Source organism: Oncorhynchus masou, chromosome 28 (assembly GCF_036934945.1).
Source record: "Oncorhynchus masou masou isolate Uvic2021 chromosome 28, UVic_Omas_1.1, whole genome shotgun sequence".
NCBI lineage: Eukaryota > Metazoa > Chordata > Actinopteri > Salmoniformes > Salmonidae > Oncorhynchus > Oncorhynchus masou.
Genome location: NC_088239.1, coordinates 25,517,076 through 25,537,321, shown reverse-complemented (window position 1 = coordinate 25,537,321; position 20,246 = coordinate 25,517,076).

Here is a 20,246-nt window from a genome sequence, read left to right as displayed (position 1 = left end):
TCTCCTCCTTGGCTCCTCACAATAAACAGGGAGAGTGGGCTCAGGTCTGACTCCTGACTCTGCCACACTCTCCCTGAGCCCCCCCCAATAAATTTTTGGGCTGACTCTCGGGTTTCTATCCGCGTCGCCGCGCTGCCTCCTCATACCAGCGCCTCTCAGCTCTCTCCGCCTCCAGTTATTCTTTGGGGCGGCGATATTCTCCAGGCTGATCCCAGGGTCCTTCTCCGAACAATTCGTCCTCCCATGTCCATTCCTCTCTTTGCTGCACCTGCCCGTTGACACGCTGCTTGGTCCGTTTGTGGTGGGTGATTCAGTAACGGGTTTCTGTAGGCGAAGGAGAGTCGGACCAAAATGCAGCGTGTAGATTGCGATCCATGTTTAATCAAAAAACATAAACATGAATCAATACAAAATACTACAAAAAACAAGAACGTAATGAACGTAACGAAAACCGAAACAGCCTATACTTATGAAAACTAACACAGCGACAGGAACAAGGACACTAAGGACAATCACCCACGAAACACACAAAGAATATGGCTACCTAAATATGGTTCCCAATCAGAGACAACGATAATCACCTGACTCTGATTGAGAACCGCCTCAGGCAGCCATAGACTATGCTATACACCCCACACAACCCCAAGACGAAATACACCACAAATAAACCCATGTCACACCCTGGTCTGACCCAATAAATGAAGATAAACATAATAAATATAGACCAGGGCGTGACAACTATGTTTAATTGTTACTGGTTAAATGAATCATGTAACAATGAACTTATTAGGATTTGGGGTTTGCTTGTTAAAGAAGAGATGGAGAGAGAGACACTTAACATTGGCACTTTCAGAAACTACTCTCACTTACAGTAACCATATACATTGCACACCAACCGCTGCATGCTTTGAGTAAAAACCATGAATGTATTTACTTGTAATGCCTGGGTTCGCCGTGGATCTCTCTCAGTGGACAGGGCCGCCTTGGAAAGGAGGTTGTGCCTTTTCGCGCCACGCTTGTAAGGCTCTGATTGTCCAAAATGGTTCCGACAAGTCTTATACTGCTGTACTTCTTTGTAGTTGTCCGGTATCCGCTGACTTGTTGTGTAGTCCTGAACAGAACTACAGAGTTTATTTTTCTTCTATTCACTCTGGTGAATGGTTCTTTGAAGATAGTCTAGCTAGCCGTGTTGATGGTTCTCAGTGCTGTGATGAGAGTAGCATAATACCATGATTTGAGCAGAGTAGCTGACTGGTCATTCTTGAATTCACTTTTGAAGATACTTTACTTAGGACAGCTAATCAGTCTTACCCGTGATTGTCCGGGAGGTGAGTTTGTCTCTATGTCGTGTTGAGATTCAAAGTTCAAACCACTTAAAACGTGCAGCTTCACATCATTCTGGTCTAATATGTTAATTTCTTAACCCATCATTTATACAGTTTGTTCGAAAGGGGCGGTTCTGTCAGGCTGACACGCTCTCTGACTTCACTCAGGGGCGTGGCTTGTCACTGTGCAAAGTTATGTAAAACAACTATCTCTTATAGCTTGTCACCTCCCTATCTTAACAAAAATACTTTAATCATTTTTCATATTACATGCACAATGAATGGTGTGATAAGTTCGTACATGTAGTGGGTATACGTTCCAAGTTACAGTATTTCCTTTATAACATTTTTAATGATATCACAATAATGAACAAAATTATATTAGTGTTCTGTAGATCGTTCTGACCAATCCCAACGTTCTATGCTAGAAATATTGTTCCAGTATTTGCTTTTGAACGTGTTCAAGTTTCAAGGGGAAAAGTCTATTGCAATAAAGAGCATCCTTTTGTGAATCTTGGTCGAAGGAAACCTGAATCTTCTCCCCTTGATTTACATAAGGATGTGAGTTGTTAATCCCCACTAGTTATTTCCTCCCCTCTGCAGGTGAGAGGGGGTCTGATTGAAGTTATTCATTGCAAACCTGATCGGACCTATTTGGATTCTCATAGACAGTCCTGACACAACACTGAAAGTGTTGAGTCTGTGGAACTATAAAGACAATGGAACAGTGTTAAATTAACACACTGAGTAAAAGGCAAAAGTGTGAGAACTCTTGCCAAAACATGTCCTTAGATAGCCCAATGCATTTCTATGGGAATATTTTGGACCTGCACTTGTAGCCTGCCTTCCCGCATTTGGGACAAGACCCATTTTGAAGCATTTGACAATTTTATTTAAATATTTCCCAGAGTGCCTTGCCTTTTGAGTTAATTGTAGAGTTACCATCCAAGTCTATATTTGTTGCATTCCTCCAATGTCAGTCCTATGGCCTTCACCAAGTGAGATCCTGAATTAGTATGTTAAATTAACAAGCCCACAAAAAATTATTAACACAATACCATACATATTTCATAAGGCATCATTTTGAAGGCCTAGTTTAACCCTAAAACAGGGGCCTAAAACTCATACACATCCCTTTGATCTAAAACCACACCCATCATTAGAATATTTCACTGCATGCTCTATTAAAGGTAATTGTTTGTATTAACTAATTCTTTTTGGTCTATTAACTAATGGGTGACAGGGTTGGAGCGTTATGCCCAGTTTGACTACAAAACACTTTTAAAAACAGGGCAAATTAAGTGACAGAAACAGCATGTTTAAGTGACAGAAACAGCATGTTTTGGCAGCAGAGGTGAGAGGTCAGTATGACATCATGTCCTGATGACAGCCCAGCATTCATCTGTATTCTTATTTTTCATGTTTTGAATGTGCAAACCTACAATGTCCATCACAGAATATTGAACAAAAAGGTTCACTTATGGCGCTTTCAAGAGACCTGGGAACTCTGTATAAACATCAATGGTCTTCAGGTTGGAAAGTAGGAGCCCGAGTCAGATGCCCGAGATTCCGACATGGAATTCCGAGTTGGATGATGTTCAACTTTTTTCAAGTTCCCATTTCTCTTGAACGCACTCAAGTCAGAAGTCAGAGATTTCCAAGTTCCGAGGTTGCAGTTAGTTTGAACGCGCCATACATTTTTCATGAGATCATTGACAATTTTGAAGACAATTTTGAAGGTAACCAGGAAGTGACATCCCACTGACCTTTTACACTCTCCTCTGCTGCCAAAACATGCTGTTTTTGTTTAAGTTTGTCTTGTTTTTAAAAAGTTCATAATGTGCAAAAGTACAATGTGAGCCTCAAAGTAGTTAAATAACATTGTTAACTAAATGTGTCATGAGTTTTATGATAATTTTGTAATGGTTATTGACTGAATTTTGTAAAATGTTGCCATAGATAGCTAGTTATACTGAACAAAAATATAAACTCAACATGCAACATTTTCAATGATTTTACTGAGTTGCAGTTCATATAAGGAAATCAGTAAATGTAAATGAATAAATTAGGCCCAAATCTATGGATTTCACATCACTGGGAATGCAGATATGCATCTGTTGGTCAGAGATACCTTAAAATAAATTGGTAGGGGCGTGGATCAGAAAACTAGTCAGCATCTTGTGTGACCACGATTTGCCTCATGCAGTGCAACACATCTGCTTCACATAGAGTTGACCAGATTGTTGATTGTGGCATGTGGAATGTTTTCCCACTCCTCTTCAATGGCTGTGCAAGGGTGATTGATATTGGCAGGAACTGGAACACGGTGTCATACCCCTCGATCCAGAGCATCCCACACATGCTCAATGGGTAACATGTCTGGTGAGTATGCAGGTCATGGAAGAACTGGGACATTTTCAGCTTCCAGAAATTTTGAAAAGATCCTTGCGACATGGGGCATTGCATTACCATGCTGAAACATGAGTTGATGGTGGTGGATGAATGGCATGACAATGAGCCTCAGTATCTCGTCACGGTGCATTCAAATTGTCATGGATAAAATGCAATAGTGTTCATTGTCCGTAGCTTATGTCTGCCCATTCCATAACAACATCGGCATCATCTGTTCACAATGTTGACATCAGCAGACCGCTCTCCAACATGATGCCATACACGTATCTGCGGTTGTGAGGCTGGTTGGATGTACTGCCATATTCTCTAAAACGACATTGGAGGCGGTTTATAGGAGAGAAATTAACCATTAATTCACTGGCAACAGCTCTGGTGGACAATCCTATAGTCAGTATGCTAGTTGCACACTCTCTCAATACTTGAGACATCTGTGGCATTGTGTTGTGTGACAAAACTACACATTTTAGGGTGGCATTTGATTGTCCCTAGCACAAGGCGCACCTGTGTCATGATCATGTTGTTTAATCAGCTTCTTCAATATGCCACACCTGTCAAATGGATGGATTATATTGGCAAAGGATAAATGCTCACTAACAGGGCTGTAAACACATTTGTGCACAACATGTGTGAGAAATACGCTATTTCTGCTGATGTAACATTTCTGTAACATTTCTCTTTTATTTCAGCTCATGAAACATGGGACAAACACATTACATGTTGTGTTTATTTTTTTGCTCAGGAGTTAGCCAGCTACATCAAAATCAAAAAAAATAATATTTGTCACATGCGTCGAATACAACGGGTGTAGACTTTACCCTGAAATGCTTGTTTACTTGCCCTTCCCAACAATGCAGAGTTAGAAATAAGAAAATAAGAAAAATACAAAAAGTAACACGAGTTATAAAATACACAAAGATGAAGCTATATACAGGGAGTAGGAGTACCATATCACTGTGCATGTTACGGCAAATGAGTTAGGAGGTGTGGAGTCAGGCGCAGAGAGCAAAAGATGTGGGAAAAAACACGCTTTAATGTCCCGGAAAAATAACATGAACAAAAGTAGGAAAACAAATGATCAGAAATATTAACGGACAGCGTGAAACCCAAAATACAAACAAATACACTCAAACATAGAACAGACGAACAAGCCCGCACGAAACAGAAACGGGCTGAACAAACTATATCTAACCCTACCCTAACAACCAAACAAGAAACAGGTGATACCAATCAGACAAAACCAAAGGAACACAGAACAACGGATCGGTGATAGCTAGTAGACCGGCGACGACGACCGCCGAGCGCCACCCGAACAAGAAGGGGAGTCACCTCCGGAAATATTCGTGACAGTGCAGGGGTAAGAGATATGTGAGGGAGATATGTACTGTACATACAAGCAGGGTAAAAGGGACATGAAATGAATAAATGCATGGGTAAATGCTTGCTAGCGTTACCAACCTGTGTTACTATGTTTTACTCACTAAATCGTTATTGCTACGAGTATGCAATGGGGAACTGAATTTGAATGATGATGCTTTGTTAAATCCATTAAAGAAAAGTCCCAACATCTCCTATTTTCTCCTGGTTAGCCTATTGTGTGCAAAGGTTGTTACATTGTAACTAAATAGATGTAACAATCAGCTTGGATCTCAAACCATGCTACAATATGAACTTTTTCACTGTTCCAAAATGTGATTATTACGCAACAGAACAGATAACATGGACTGCCTGCTAATTATTGATAGGCTATGTTTCAACTTGTCAATTTCAAATTATTTTCTAACAAGTTGTATTTTCTAACAACAGTTTGAATTGAGGTGTGTTCCGCCTCCTCATTAATTCACATAGAAGTAGCCGATTTCAGCATTGCGGACAATTTATGTTTGAGGCTTTATTGAACCAGAAAAACGTCTCTCTTTGAGGAGAGCCCACCACACTTCACTCATGTTTGCACAGATCATGTATTTGCACAGTCTTGCAAGAATAAGAACATTTTCTTGCTGGCGCTCGCTTTGGCTTCCTTGTTGTTTTCCTTACAAATAATAACTTTGGACATGTGTGCGTCACTTTGATAGCGAGTTCCTTATTTTCTGTATATCGTGTTGTCATTTCTACTGTAGGCGCATACGGTATATATGGAGCATAATGTATTTACAGTTTTATTCCGATTTCTTTCAAATACTTGTGACAAATAATGCATTCCGATTATTGCATCTATTGTAATGGACACCTATGATGTGTGTAAAATACTTTTTTGAAGATTGTACTGATTATGATGAGCTAAGCTATTTCCCAGCTATGTGTGTTTGTTGACATTATACATTATACAATGCATTCTGGGTGTCACCAAAGATGTTATAATGAGGGGAAGGAATGGTTCACTCATCTTTTGGGTGAACTTCAGGAAGTGAATGAAGGGAAGTGGATGATCGTAGGTGACACACCCCCTTCAACATGCATACAATAAACAGACCAAACTCATCTAATCTCCTCTTATTATCTTTGGTTGATGCGGAAAAAAATAAACATTCAGGCTTTCTATAAAGTGCTTTACTCAATTATTTAGATCAATGATGAGCTCATCTGTGACGTGATTAATTATAAATAGTAACTGCTTTCAGCTAATTCATATTGCAGTTTCTGTCAGCTGAGAGTTATAAAAATATGACTGCTTGTGTTACGTCAATCTTTCCTCAGTTAGCGCTAGGACAAATGTATCCTACATTTTCCTGTTTGGAGGATTGTGTTATGCTGTAGCGACTTCTGTGAATGTCTGAACATGGCATCCAAAAATAAACTGGTCACATTCTGGACATAACTTTGTAAGGACTGTGTGTGTTTCTGCAAAATGTTTCTGTGAAAAAAAAGTGTGGCCGGCTCAAATGCTGATTGTTGCGTCAATCGAAAATGAATGTTCTTAATAAGTGTTCTAATCACACCGGTTTGATCGCATGCAACAAAGACCACTATAGAACGATCACACCCGTTTGTTGGTACGTGTGAAAAGGTTAAAGTTCAAAGAAATACTGTGTTCATATGAGAGTGACCCAAACAAGACAGAAAAACTTAATCAAGTGAGCAAAATAAGTATATACTGTCATAAAATTAGTTTGAATTCAAATAACCAATTCACTTTCTTTCAAATAGACCAAAAATAATAAAGTTCAGAAAGCCCAAATTCTAAATAGAATTCCTCCCCAAAATTGTCCCGAAGTCAATCAAAAAGTAATGAGATGAGATGAGCAATCTCTCTTCAAAACGCCAAAAGATAGGTAATCCAATAAAGTAAGTCACAAAAAATACAGTTAACAGGATAGATATCACCAGTTTGTGGTAGGAGAGGGAAATCCACCCTGGTGGAGATTTCCTTACAATAGATCAATTATTCATGGGATCCTCCGAAACCAACAACATAGGAATTGTTTGTAGTTGCAGTAACAATTCACAATAATGTGCAAAAAGTATTCACTTGAATGGTTAATTTTAGGACACTTAAAAGGTTTTTCATGACACCTTTTCTTAAGGACATGTCCTATTAAAGCTATAGTTCACCAAATAACGCAGTCAGAATTGGAAGATACATACCACAACAGCATGAAAATGTATATGTGTACTGTATGTGCCTATCACCTCACACTTGTGTCAAAGTCACAGATCTGCCCGAAGTAGGGTTTCAGGTTCACTACATTCACTGCATCTTCTTTGTCACTGTAACTTAGCCATCCAACTCAGTAGTTCACTGGTGCTAGTCTTTTCATCACTAGCTTCAGAGGCTTTGGACTGGGGGTGAGCCCTGACTCAGACCAAATGTCCCACCTGAAACTATGCTGGTCTCCGGTGGGCATTGTAGTATCTGATTTGTCTGTTTTGGGCCACTTCCACATTTCTTCTCAACCTCCTCTTCAATGTGATGTTGGTGTTCCAGTAGAGTGTATTGTGGTTGAGCAGGAGCTGGTGCTTGATGTATGAGTATCTCCAGTGGCTCTTCGAGATTCCTGCCAATGGCAAGTTGTTCAAGGGTGTGACCAGTAGAATCATGTTTGGAGTTGTTTATGGTAAACTGGAATTCAAGCAACCTCTTATCCCACTCTCTGTGATGCTCAACTACGAAAAATGTCCTATTTACCCTTTCAGTGAGGTTTGTCTGAGGGTGGCAGCTTGTGGTCAGCTTTTGTATCATTCCCTACTTTGCAGAGCTCTTGGGAAATGGTCCAATAAAGTCCATACCCATCATGTGGCCTGTATCCTCTTCCTCTGTAGATTACGGGAAACCAGCAGGTTTGCTGTTGGCAGCTTTGTGTTGCTGACAGATGCTGCACTCTTTGACATGTTGCCAGATGTCTCTCCTGACAATCGGCAAACAAGCCACTTTCTTTCTGTTGTGGAAGTAATGAAGGAAGATAGTGACAAGTTGCTTAGGCACAAGCAGTTTATACTTTTTCCTTCTCCTTTGACAAGAACAGTCCTGTACAAAACATTCTGTTGTGCTTCCCATCCAATCCTGTGAGACCGCTCATCATCAGTCTCTCCTTTAGCTTTAAATTCCTTCATGCAGTCATCATTGTTTTGAGAACATGCAATCTCTGCGAGGGATGTCTGCAGATCAGAGGCACAGGTTGCTTGTTTGCTAGCCACATGAGGAGCCATCCCTGGATTGTCTGAAGGTTCTGCAGCCCTTGAGAGAGTGCCTGTGACGACATTGATGGGTAGACATCGAGAGGCATCTTGGCATTCAAGCCTATAAAATCAACGCAAAACCGATAGGAGCCAACAGGCTTGCCAACAAACACCACAGGGGCTGCCTATAAACATTGAGATAGTTTTAAAATGTTCTCAATTTTTTTCAGATGATCTCTTTCTTAACACCCGATGGGGTCTGGACCAAATCTTGATGTCATCTGAGGTAAGTATGGCATACTTGGTCACATTGGTTCTTCCCATCTTCTCTGAACAACAGATAGCCAAGATTGGAAAAGAGGGTCTCCGTAGGTTGGCTACTGAGCAGGTCAATTAAATATGTGAATGGATCTGAGAGGGTATGACCTCTAGTGGAGAGAACAGTGGTCATGGCAACATGAAGGCAGGCTAAGGCCTTGTGCTGTAGTCTTATTTGGGTCTGAACCAGGACAATTGATGGGAAAAGGACAATTTTCCATTTATGTTCAGTCCATAGTTGCGTTCTCCAAAGTTAATTTGAATTCCTGTTTAGGTCAAGAAATTAGAGGAAAGGCCAAGTGGTTTTCAGCCATTACACAGATTTTAAGGGTCCTCAGTCCCATGCCACACATAAGTGAGTTGAGATTTTCCTACAGCTGTGTGTGACTTTCCATCAGCGAGTACAAATGCTCTGGAGCACAATATAATGAGCTGATCACCTGGTTTGGCCAACTGCTACCATAGCTGCTTCTGCATTAAATATGCACACAGAATCAAACACAGCCTCCCCTTGGGTGCTCTGCATTTTGATGGGGATCACCAAAAAGCAGGAAATTCAGCTTGTGCTGTGTTGAGTAGGTGTACCATCTGTGGAGTTTTTTGACCTTGGTGTTTGTTTTTTCTTATTTCTCTCTTGTGATTATCATTGTCACAAATTGCTTTAAATTTGCAGCAAAATATTTACAGTTAGCTGCTTTAACTATATTACAATATAGGACTGTAAAGAGCAATGCATTATTGGTGGCTCAATGGCATTCTGCTAATTTTACAATGCAATTCTACAGTAAAGTACTGTATTACCTGTTTTGCTGTTTATTTACTGCAGCATTCTGTAAATTATGGTCCATTGTGAAAACATTTTGTGGGAGGACAGTAATTGTTGGCTCATTAACATATTTTGAGGTGTGCCTTGTATGGGGCCATATGTTGCACCTGTCAGTGAGAATGCTGTACCAATTGAACAGATATGTTTTAGTAATGCCCTAATAACTGAATGTGTATAAGGGACAGATCAGACTGACAGCAATTCTTAAACCTTTACTGGTTGCAGTCTTTTTGGTTTGGTTATTCCTGTAATCACGGCCAGTTTAGAAGCTTTTGTTTAAGCCTCTAGAAGTACAAGTGATATAGTTTAATACACTGACTGCAAATCACTCTGTACCAACACTTCTGCTAAATTGCTTAAATGTCCAAATGAACACTTGCAAAGCAAATATTATTCTCATGAGCTGCGCCCTCAAACTATTTGTATTTTTATCAAATGTGGCCTTGTTCGGTGTGGTTCATTAGAATAATACCCAGTAATACCAACTTGCTTTGCAATTGTTCATTTTCTTTTTGTACTTTTAGAACATAGATACATTTTACTTCAGGCCACTGACATACAAAATATGTTGTGAAACTATTGTAATACCTACAGTACCAGTCAACAATTTGGACACACCTACTCCTTTTTTACATTGTAGAATAACAGTGAAGACATCAAAACATTGAAATAACACATACAGTTGAAGTCAGAAGTTTACATTCACCTTAGCCAAATATATTTAAACTCAGTTTTTCACAATTCCTGACATATAATCCTAGTAAAAACCCCTTGTCTTAGGCCAGTTAGGGTGCAGCGTGGTGGGCGTACATTTTCCTTTCATTTGAAATGTTCCACCAAGAAACAACTCAACGAACGTAAAGCTAGTAGTGCAAACACATGCAAAACAAAAAGACAAGATCCCTACAACAGAAAGTGGGAAAAAGGGCTGCCTAAGTATGATCCCCAATCAGAGACAACAATAGACAGCTGCCTCTGATTGGGAACCATACGTGGCCAAAAACAAAGAAATATACATCATAGAATGCCCACCCCAAGTCTCACCCTGACCTCACCAAATAGAGAATTAAAAAGGCTCTAACGTCAGGGCGTGACAGAGAGAATGATTTATTTCAGCTTTTATTTATTTCATCACATTCCTAGTGGATCAGAAGTGTACATACACTCAAGTAGTATTTAGTAGCATTGCCTTTAAATTGTTTAACTTGGGTCAAATGTTTCGGGTAGCCTTCCACAAGCTTCCCACAATACGTTGGGTGAATTTTGGCCCATTCCTCCTGACAGAGCAGGTGTAACTGAATCAGGTTTTTAGGCCTCCTTGCTCGCACACACTTTTTTCAGTTCTGCCCACAAATGTTCTATAGGATTGAGGTCAGGGCTTTGTGATGACCACTCCAATACCTTGACTTTGTTGTCCTTAACTTCTTGGATATAGGGGGCGCTATTTTAATTTTTGGATGAAAAACGTTCCCGTTTTAAATAAGATATTATGTCACGAAAAAATGCTCGACTATGCATATAATTGACAGCTTTGGAAAGAAAACACTCTGACGTTTCCAAAACTGCAAAGATATTGTCTGTGAGTGCCACAGAACTGATGTTACAGAAAAAACCCAGGTAAAAATCCAATCAGAAAGTGCCGCATTTTTTGAAACCGCCTCATGGCAATAACTCTTTATATGGCTGTGAAGGAGCTAGGGGTCAGCTTACATTTTCCATGTTTTCCTCAAGGTGTCTGCAGCATTGTGACGTATTTGTAGGCATATCATAGGAAGATTGACCATAAGAGACTACATCTACCAGGTGGTCGATTGGTGTCCTCCGTCGCAATCATTGCGTAATCTCCAGCTGCAGTATTTTTCCGTTTGCTTCTGATGAGAAGCCAACTGCCACCACTGATAGATTATCGAATAGATATGTGAATAACACCTTGAGGATTGATTATAAACAACGTTTTCCATGTTTCTGTCGATATTATGGAGCTAATTTGAAAAAAAGTTTGGCGTTGTAAGTGACTGCATTTTCCGGTCTTTTTCTTAGCCAAAAGTGATGAACAAAACGGAGCTATTTCGTCTACACAAATAATCTTTTTGGAAAAAATTTACATTTGCTATCTAACTATGAGTCTCGTCATTGAAAACATCTGAAGTTCTTCAAAGGTAAATGATTTTATTTGAATGCTTTTCTTGTTTTTGTGAAAATGTTGCCTGCTGAATGCTAGGCTTAATGCTATGCTAGCTATCAATACTTACACAAAAGCTTGTGTAGCTTTGGTTGAAAAGCATATTTTGAAAATCTGAGATGACAGTGTTGTTAACAAAAGGCTAAGCTTGTGTTTGAATATATTTATTTAGTTTAATTTGCGATTTTCATGAATAGGAAACGTTGCGTTATGGTAATGAGCTTGAGGCTATGATTACGCTCCCGGATACGGGATTGCACGTCGCTAGAGGTTAACTTTGCTTTGTTTTGTTTTCTAAAAATCCTCCAACTTATTTATACAATCAACAAATATTTCTTCATTTAAAGTGCCCTTCATAGGAAAATCTGATAATTTTTGCCAGAGTTGTACCTGATCCAGAAAGTCCCTGCCCCACTTCTCCGCCATTACCTTAACCGGTCCAGTCAGTGGAACAGGTAGACACGGCTTCTTGCTGTTTTCTGCTCCCATTGGTTAGATTGTAACACTCAGACAAAACAAATACAGGTGAAAAAAACATACAAATTTAGGAACATCTTCCACCGGCAGAACAGAGACGCTACCTCTGGTAGAAGAGGGATGGGGGTGTGTGTTTTTTGTCAATAACAGCTTGTGTGCAATGTCTAATATTAAAGAAGTCTCAAGGTATTGCTCGCCTGAGGTAGAGTACCTACCATGTCAACCACACAACCTATTAAGATAGTTCTCATCTGTATTATTAGTAGCAGTCTATTTACCACCACAAAGAGAAGCTGGCACTAAGACCGCACTCAACCAACTCTATAAGACCATAAGCAAAGAAGAAAATGCTCACCCAGAAGCGGCCCTCCTAGTGCCCGTGGACTTTAATGCAGGCAAACTTAAATCAGTTTTACCAAACACGTCACAAGCGCAACCAGGGAGGAAAAAATCCTAGACCACCTTTACTCCACACACAGAGATGCATACAAAGCTCTCCCCCGCCCTTCATTTGGCAAATCTGACCACAATTCTATCCTACTGATTCCTGCTTTCAAGCAAAAACTAATGCAGGAAATAACAGTGACTCAATCAATACAGAAGTGGTCAGATGACACGGATGCTACACTACAGGACTGTTTTGCCAACACAGACTGGAATATGTTCCGGGTTACATCCAATGGTATTGAGGAATACTCCACCTCAGTCATCGGCTTCATCAATAAGTGCATCAATGATGTCATCCCCCAGTAACTGTACGTACATATCCCAACCAGAAGCCATGGATTACAGGTAACATCCACATCAAGCAAAAGGCTAGAAGGCTAGACGAGCCATCAAACAAGCAAAGTGTGAATACATGATTAAGATTGAATCTACTACACCGGCTCTGATCGTTGTTGGATGTGGCAGGGCTTGAAAACTATTACGGACTACAAAGGGAAACCCAGACACAAGCTGCCCAGTGACGCGAGCCTACCAGATGAGCTAAATGCCTTTTATGCTTGCTTCGAGGAAAGCAACACTGAAGCATGCACGAGAGCACCAGCTGTTCTGGATGACTGTGTGATAACGCTCTCATTGGCCGATGTGAACAAAACCTTTAAACAGGTCACCATTCACAAAGCCCCTATGTCAGACGGATTACCAGGACGTGTACGCAAAGCATGCGTGGACCAGCTGTCAAGTGTCTTCACTGGCATTTTCAACCTCTCCGTGACCGAGTCTGTATTTCCTACATGTTTCAAGCAGACAACCATAGTCCCTGTGCCCAAGGAAGTGATGGTTATCTGCCTAAATGATTACCGTCGGTAGCTATGAAGTGCTTTGAAAGGCTGGTCATGCATCACATCAACAGCATCCTCCTGAACACCCAATTTGCATACTGCCCCAACAGATCCACAGATGATGCAATCTCAATCGCGCTCCACACTGCCTTTACGCACCTGGACAAAAGAAACACCTATGTGAGAATGCTGTTCATCGACTACAGCTTAGCGTTCAACACCATAGTGCCCTCAAAGCACATCACTAAGCTAAGGACTCTGGGACCAAACACTTCCCTCTGCATCTGGATCCTGGACTTCCTGATGGGCTGCCCCCAGGTGGGAAGAGTAGGCAACAACACGTCTGCCACGTTGGAACTCAACACTGTGGCCCTTCTGTGGGTGTGTGCTTAGCCCCCTCCTGTACTCCCTGTTCACCCATGACTGCATGGCCAGGCACAACTCCAACACCATCATTAAGTTTGCTGACGACACAACAGTCGTAGGCCTGATCACCGACAACGATGAGACGGTCTATAGGGAGGAGGTCAGAGAACTGGCAGTGTGGTGCCAGGATAACAACCTATCCCTCAACGTAACCAAGACAAAGGAGATGAATCTGGACTACAGCAAAAGGAGGACCGAGCACTCCCCCATTCTCATTGACGGTTCTGAGGTGGAGCAGGTTGAGCGTCAAGCTCCTTGGTGTCCACATCCACAACTAACTAGAATGGCCCAAACACACCAAGACAGTCGTGAAGAGGGCACGTCAAAGCCTATTCCCCCTCAGGAAACTAAAAGGATTTGGCATGTGTCCTCAAAAGGTTCTACTGCTGCAACATCGAGACCATCCTGACTGGTTGCATCACTGCCTGGTACAGAAACTGCTTGGCCTCCGACCGCAAGGCAATACAGAGGGTAGTGTGTACGGCCCAGTACATCATTGGGGCTAAGCTGGCTGCCATCCAGGACCTCTACACCAGGCGGTGTCAGAGGAAGGCCCTAAAAATTGTCAAAGACCCCAGCCACCCCAGTCATAGACTGTTCTCTCTACGACCGCATACCGGAGTACCAAGTCTAGGACAATAGGGCTTCTTTGTGGGCTATACTCGGCCTTGTCTCAGGATGGTAAGTTGGTGGTTGAAGTTATCCCTCCAGTGGTGTGGGGGCTGTGCTTTGGCAAAGTGGGTGGGGTTATATCCTTCCTGTTTGGCCCTGTCCGGGGGTATCATCGGATGGGGCCACAGTGTCTCCTGACCCCTCCTGTCTCAGCCTCCACTATTTATGCTGCAGTAGTTTGTGTCGAGGGCTAGGGTCAGTTTGTTATATCTGGAGCACTTGTCCTGTCTTATCCGGTGTCCTGTGTGAATTTAAGTATGCTCTCTCTAATTCTCTTTTCTCTCTTTCTTTCTCTCTCTCAGAGGACCTGAGCCCTAGGACCATGCCTTAGGACTACCTGGCATGATGACTCCTTGCTGTACCCAGTCCAGTTTGAGATATCAGCTGATGTACGAAGGGCTACATAAATAAATTTGATTTGATTTTTACCCCCAAGCCATAAGACTTCTGAATCCAATTGCTAGCCGGACTATTTGTATTGTGTGCCCACCCCCAAACCCTCTTTTACACTGCTGCTACTCTCGGTTTATCATATATGCATAATCACTTTAACTATACATTCATGTTTTATTTATTTCACCTTTATTTAACCAGACATTCAAGTTCAGAACAAGTTCTCATTTACAATTGCGACCTGGCCAAAATAAAGCAAAGCAGTTCGATACATAATACAACACAGCGTTACACATGGAGTAAAACAAACATACAGTCAATAATACAATAGAAAAATGTGTCTATATAAGATGTGAGATAAGGGAGGTAAAGGCAAAAAAAAGGCCATGGTGGTGAAGTAAATACAATATAGCAAGTAAAACACTGGAATGGTAGATTTGCAGTGGAAGAATGTGTAAAGTAGAAATAAAAATAATGGGGTGCAAAGGAGAAAAATAAATAAATAAAATAAAGTAGGGGAAGAGGTAGTTGTTTGGGCTAAATTATAGATGGGCTATGTACAGGTGCAGTCATCTGTTAGCTGCTCTGACAGCTGGTGCTAAAAGCTAGTGAGGGAGATAAGTGTTTCCAGTTTCAGATATTTTTGTAGTTTGTTCCAATCATTGGCAGCAGAGAACTGGAAGGAGAGGCGGCCAAAGGAAGAATTGGTTTTGGGGTTGACCAGAGAGATATACCTGCTGGAGCGCGTACTACAGGTGGGTGCTGCTATGGTGACCAGCGAGCTGAGATAAGGGGGGAATTTACCTAGCAGGGTCTTGTAGATGACCTGGAGCCAGTGGGTTTGGCGACAATTAGCCCGACCAACCGGTGCCCCCTACATTGTTTACCTGGGCTATCTGCATTGTGTCCCGCCACCAAACCACCCACCAACCCCTCTTTTACTCTACTGCTACTCTTTGTTTGTCATATATGCATAGACACTTTAACCATATCTACATGTACATACTACCTCAATCACCCCCACTAACCGGTGCCTCGCTACTGTTACAGCCTCGATATTGAATATAGCCAAGGTACTGTTATTTTACACTGTCTTTTTACTGTTGTTTTTATTTCTTTACTTACCTATTGTTCACCACCTTATTTATTTTTAAATACTTAGAAATTGCACTGTTGGTTATAGAGCCTGTAAGTAAGCATTTCACTGTAAGGTCTACGTACACCTGTTGTATTTGGCGCACGTAATAAATTAACTTTGATTTGATTTGAAGATTGCTGTGTACGGTTGACTGAAGAACAGAATTAGTATTGTTTGTTTGACGCAGGTGTGCCACACATTTCAATAGCTAAATTTGATATTGTAGAGTGGGAGGAGTCTGGTTGGAATCTGTACTGGAGGTGACTGACTGGGTGGTACAAAAGATGGAACCAAATTCTCCCACAGAGCACAGTCTATGTGTGTTCCCTTTATTTGGGTAGTTTCTGTTCAGAGGGGTAAAGGAAACGTTAGTGTTTTCTATCCAAATCTACCAAATATATGCATATCCTATCTTCTGGGCCTGAGTAGCCGGCAGTTTAATTTGGGCACGCTTTTCATCCAAAATTCCGAATGCTGCCCCCTACCCTAGAGAAGTTAAACAAATCAAAAAATATATTTTAGGTTTAAGATTCTTCAAAAACCCTTTGCCTTGATGACAGCTTTGCACACTCTTGGCATTCTCTCAAGCAGCTTTGCCTGGAATGCTTTTCCAACAGTCTAGAAGGAGTCCCCACATATGCTGAGCACTTTTTGGTTGCTTTTCCTTCACTCTGTGGTCCAACTCATCCCAAACCATCTCAATTGGGTTGAGGTCGGGTGATTGAGGAGGCCAGGTCATCTGATGCTGCGCCATCACCCTCCTTGGTCAAATAGCCCTTACACAGTTGCATCTGAATCTTAACACTTCTTAGAGCTAAGATCCCGCTAACGGGATCGATATGACAACAGCCAGTGAAATTGCAGGGCGCCAAATTCAAAATAATAGAAATTCCATAATTACAATTCCTCAAACATAGAAGTATTTCACACCATTTTAAAGATACACTTCTTGTTAATCCCACCACAGTGTCCGATTTCAAAAATGCCTTACGGCGAAAGCACCACAAACGACTATGTTAGGTCAGAGCCAAGTCACAGAAAAACAGCCATTTTTCCAGCCAAAGAGAGGAGTCAAACAAATCAGAAATAGAGAAAAAATGTATCACTAACCTTTGATGATCTTCATCAGATGACACTCATAGGACTTCATGTTACACAATACATGCATGTTTTGTTTGATAAAGATCATATTTATATAAAAAATCTCAGTATATATTAACGCGTTATGTTCAGTAGTTCCAAAAACATGCAGTGATTTTGCAGAGAGCCACATCAATTTACTGAAATACGCATAATAAATGTTGATGAAAATACAAGTGTTATGCATGGAACTTTAGATACACTTCTCCTTAATGCAACCGCTGTGTCAGATTTCAAAAAAGCTTAAAGGAAAAAGCAAACCATGCAATAATCTGAGTACGGCGCTCAGAGACCAAACAAGCCAAAAAGATATCCGCCATATTGTGCAGTCAACAGAAGTCAGAAATAACATTATAAATATTCACTTACCTTTGATGATCTTCATCAGAATACACTCCCAGGAATCCCAGTTCCACAATAAATGTTGGTTTTGTTTGATAATGTCCATCATTTATGTCCAAATAGCTACTTTTGTTAGCGCGTTTTGTAAACAAATCCAAACTCACGAAGCGCATTCACTAGGAGCAGACGTAATGTCAAAAAGTTCCGTTACAGTCCGTAGAAACATGTTAAATGATGTATAGAATCAATCTTTAGGATGTCTTTAAAACCTATTAGGGATGATGCGAATTTTTGCAGCTTTTTGTAAAAAATCGCGCAACATTTCAACGTCCTGCTACTCATGCCAGGAATATAGTATATGCATATGATAAGTATGTGTGTATAGAAAACACTCTGAAGTCTCTAAAACTGGTTAAATCGTGTCTGTGGCTAAAACAGAACGTGTTAAGGAGTAAAAATCCCAGGGAAAACTGTTCACCAAAAACACCCAAAAAAATATTAATCCGCCAGTCAATGTATTGTCTAAGGCGACAGAAAAAAACGAGGATCCCATTACAATGCCTACAGCTTCCACACGATGTCGCCAGTACTGGCGTTTTATGGATGCTTTATCCTTGGTTAGATGACGTATAGGCACTTCCTGTCTTGAGGCACACCTCAGGATGTTATGAAAGTGTAAACATGGAGGATGATTTCAAGACTTGCTGCTATCGAATACACATCACCCCGTGATCAATTTGATAGATTATTAACGTTTATTAATACCTAAAGTTGGTTTAGAAAAGTAGTTTGAAGTGATTTGTAAAAGTTTATAGGCAACTTTTTTAATTTTAAAAAGTGACGTTGCGTCTTGTAAATGGGAATTTTCCTGGATCAGACCGGCCTTCATGAAATGACATTTTGGGTATACAATGAAAGATTTAATCGGGAAAAAGACCCAATTGTGATGTTTATGGGACATATAGGAGTGCCAACAAAGAAGCTCGTCAAAGGTAATGAATGTTTTATATTTTATTTCTGCGTTTTGTGTAGCGCCGGCTACCGCAAAATCTGAAAAAACCTCTGAAAACTGAAGGGAAAAATGAAGTAAAGACACATAACAGAAAGAAAGAAGCACTATCATTTTAGGACCTAATACCACGCTCAATCACTCACTGTCAATTGCGGCATTTGTTGAAAAATTACTGTACCTTGTGTGAGAGGTATGTCTGACAATGTGATGGTGTAAGTGGACTGAAGGGGGTCAAGGTCTCTGAGAAATCAGTTTTTTGACACCACTGAGGTAATGACTCAGCATTGGCCATCAGTGGATTTCAATAAATCAAAGAAATAACTGGGCAGCCTTGGCCGAGAATCTCATCAGTTGGATATGTTAACTGAGGACTAAGTGACAGCTGTTTAGATAGGATAGGAACCCAGCCACTAGGACCTCACACTCGGCACTGGTAATATATGTAGAGGAGGAGTCTCCAACCTTTTCTAGCCCTATAAAATAATTTGTCAAATAAAAAATAGTTTTCTCCTGTTTTTTGTTGTTGTTTTAGTTTTTTTTTAGAAAAATAAACAAATAAAATAGACAAATAAAATACATATTTCTTTTTTTACCCTAAAACTCATAGTTTACAGGCCACATCATGCCTGGAAGTTACATTATGCTGGCTTGCAAAGTGATGTACAATTCTTATTGGAGTCGGGGATATCAAATACTTAGAATTTGTATTCACCCTCAACCTGCATTTAGAAATACTGACAGGGTTAGGAAGTCTAAAATATGACAGTACCTTAAACATCTAAACTAGAACAACCATTTGGGTGATAGTTTAGGTAATACAGTAGCAAGATGGCACCGACAGAGAGGGTCACCTAGCTTCTAATCCTTAGGAAACTTTGCAGTATTTTGTTTGTTTTTTATGTATAATTTCTTACATTGTTAGCCCAAAAAACTATTGCATATCAGAGCGACGTCAACTTACCAGCACTATGAGCAGGAATAGGACTTTCTGAAGAACATCCTTTGTCTGATCCACGCAAGGCATTCAAACTGATTCCAGAGGCTAACCCAAAACAATGTCGCCACAAAAGAGTGGCCTTTGGATCATACTTCGGAGGCGGTCACACCACCCACCACTTCCGAGTATATTACTCGCTAAAGTCCCGTCTCTAGATAACAAGGTAAAAGAAATGAGGACAAGGGTGGCTTTCCAGAGAGACATCAGGGATTGTAACATACTCTGTTCCATGGGAACATGGCTCTCTGGGGATATGCTGTCGGAGTCGGTACAGCCACCGGGATTCTTTGTGCGTCATGCCGACAGAAATAAACATCTCCCGGGAAGAAGAAGAAGGGGGTGTATGTTTCATGACTAACGACTCATGGTGTAATTCTAACTACATAATGGAACTCAAGTCCTTTTGTTCACCTGACCTATAATTTCTCACAATTAAATGCCGACCGTATTATTGTTTTTGTCACAGCTGTATATGTCCCCCCTCAAGCCGATACCATGATGGCACTCAAGGAACTTCACTGGACTCTATGCAAACTGGAAACCATACATCCTGAGGCTGCATTTATTGTTGCTGGGGATTTTAAACAAAGCAAATTTGAGAACAAGGCTACCTAAATTCTATCAGCATATTGTTCGTAGTACCTGCGCTGGAAAAACCCTGGATCACTGCTACTCTAACATCCGCA